Source organism: Chrysochloris asiatica, unplaced genomic scaffold (genome assembly GCF_000296735.1).
Source record: "Chrysochloris asiatica unplaced genomic scaffold, ChrAsi1.0 scaffold00126, whole genome shotgun sequence".
Taxonomy (NCBI): Eukaryota; Metazoa; Chordata; class Mammalia; order Afrosoricida; family Chrysochloridae; genus Chrysochloris; species Chrysochloris asiatica.
The window spans coordinates 332,896-333,402 of record NW_006408644.1 but is presented as its reverse complement, the minus strand read 5'-3'; positions in this window follow the sequence as shown (position 1 = coordinate 333,402).

Here is a 507-nt window from a genome sequence, read left to right as displayed (position 1 = left end):
ACAATGGAGGCAGATGGACTGTTACTACAGGAACAAACGGGTCACTTCCCTTGGAGACATTGGGGCAGTTGTTCGGGTCCTTTCAACGCAGGACCTTCCAAGACTGAGACTCGGTGGAAATGCATGCTTGGATTGGTGACCACATGCATCACCGATGGGAAGAAGTGAGGTAAAGACAGAAATGAAGCGGCGAGCTAAGCCTTACAATATTCAGTGGACTTCTGTGGACCAGGTTGGGACCTGGTGGTGTGAGGAGACCTGAGGACTCCTGGGCCCAGAGTCAGTGGCGTGGCCACGGAGGACTCAAGTGGAGAATGTAGCTGCCGGCTGATGGGAAGAGAGGGCATGTTCACAAGAACACCCACACATGCAGATTGTTGCAGACCATGTAAGACTGGTCAGAGGTTCGAGACCCTATAGGCCCAAGTGTAACAAATGAGGCCACTGGCAGTTAATGGCAAATTGTTTTTCATCTTAATATTCAGTTACATGTATTAAATTAATACA